The sequence below is a fragment of the Cebus imitator genome, unplaced genomic scaffold (assembly GCF_001604975.1).
Source record: "Cebus imitator isolate Cc_AM_T3 unplaced genomic scaffold, Cebus_imitator-1.0 Scaffold179, whole genome shotgun sequence".
NCBI classification, from domain to species: Eukaryota; Metazoa; Chordata; class Mammalia; order Primates; family Cebidae; genus Cebus; species Cebus imitator.
Genome location: NW_016107494.1, coordinates 2367485 through 2369699, shown reverse-complemented (window position 1 = coordinate 2369699; position 2215 = coordinate 2367485).

Sequence of the window (2215 nt, the reverse complement as noted above, 5' to 3'; positions counted from 1 at the left end):
ACGGCAACCTCCGCCTCCTGGGTTCAGGCAATTCTCCTGCCTCAGCCTCCTGAGTAGCTGAGATTACAGGCATGCGCCACCATGACCAGCTGATATTTTGTATTTTTAGTAGAGACGGCGTTTCACCGTGTTGACCAGGATGGTCTCGATCTCTTGACCTCGTGATCCACCCGCCTCAGCCTCCCAAAGTGCTGGGATTACAGGCGTGAGCCACTGCGCCCGGCCTTGAGTTTCTTTCTTTATACTCCCTATTGTTTCCTGCAGTGTTTTACACATAATATATACTCAATAAATACCTCTTGAATGAATGAAATCCAATCAGTTCCCACATTATTTGGAAAAATAAAACCAAAACACTGTCATATGAAAGAGGCATTCAACTTGTTTTGTGTGATCCCAAAAGATAGATCAAAAAGTGCAAAATTTTGATTCAGAAGCACTTTCTTTTTTTTTCTTTGAGTAAATGCTTAACATCCAACAGAAGCACTTTCTTTCAATTAGACTTGCCCATGAATTGTAAGGTAGTAATTTCCCATCTTGGGAGATTTCTACCAGAGAAATGGGATGACCACTGAAGACGCATAGAGCATTATCTTACATGGCTCTGAAAGTCTTTTAGTGGCAAAAGCACTGACTCTGAAGTCAGAGTGCTTTGACCACCTACGTTCAAAGTCCTGATAAGGCAATAGCTGTGCAGTTTTTGGCAAGCCATGAAATCTCTCTGTACCACAGTTTCCATACAGCAAAATGGGGATACTTTCTTCGATTCTAAGATTCAATTATTTGAACACTTCAACATTTCTGAAATTGGGATGCTTCTTACCATTATTGTCAACCAGCTGGCAGTTGTGATAAGACTATCAGTTCATGTTGTTCATACTTGGAGTTCTGTGTCATTTGAAATGTCTTTCAAAAGATGATAGTATAAATTGGCACTGAAACTCAAAGCTTTTGTATACTGAAAAAGACATGGGGTCGAGTGTGGTGGCTCACGCCTGTAATCCCAGCACTTTGGGAGGCTGAGATGGGTGGATCACTTGAGAACAGGAGTTCGAGACCAGCCTAGCCAACATGGTGAAACCATGTGTCTACTAAATATACAAAAATTATCTGGGTGTGGTGGTGGGCACCTGTAATCCCAGCTACTTGGGAGGCTGAGGCAGGAGAGTCGCTTGAACCCAGGAGGCAGAGGTTGCAGTGGAAAGATCGCATCACTATACTCCAGCCTGGTGACAGAGCAAGACTCTGTCTCAAAAAAAAAAGAAAGAAAGAAAAAAGAAAAAGACATGGAAACAGAGCAGAGGGGAGTACATTTCAGATTAATGAACAAGCATTTACTGATAATTGGAAACTTTTTTCCTTTCCCCCTCAGAGGCCTTTCTTCTAATTTTTTTCTTTTCTTGATAGTAAAATAATGGTAAGTCTTAAAATTGACAACATCTTAGTCAATGAATATGGCATCTCATTATGTGGCAGGTCAGGTCTCACTAATGCTGGGCTCCATAACAACTGTTTCAGTACTGATTGGATAAGTTAAATATTAAAAGCTAAAAAAGGAGAGAGATCCAAGATGGCTGATCACTAACAGCTCGGGATTGTAGCTCCCAGTGAAAGCGCAGAGAACGAGAGGATGCCACACTTTCAGACGAATTTTTGTTGCTCACGCACCAGGAGATTCCCAGTGGAGGAGCCCCACACGTTGCCAGCGCGACTCTTGTGGCTGGCGAGGCAGTTTTGCCGCTGCCTTGGTGCAGCGGTTCTTGGTGCAGAGTCAGAAAAGCACCATCAATCATAACGCCACTGTTTTGGCTGGCGCAGTGGGTTGCTCAGATTTTAACGCTGGGAATCAACAAGTTGGATGTCCTCTCCGAAACCCAATTATAAAGACGGTAATTACAAAGACCACAGATGGATAAATCTACAAAGAAGGGAAGAAAACAGCCTAAAAAGGCTGAGAATATCCAAAATCAGACCATCTCTCCCTCTGCAGGGGATCACAGTTCCTCATCAGCAATGGAACAAGGCCTGATGGAGAACGAGTGTGTTCCATTAACAGAAGCAGGCTTCAAAAGGTGGATGATAAGAAACTTCTGTGAATTAAAAGAACTTGTTCTAACCCAATGCAAAGAAACTAAGAACTTTGAAAAAAGGTTTGACGAAATGTTAACAAGAATACACAATTTAGAGAGGAATATAAGTGAATTAATGGAGCTGA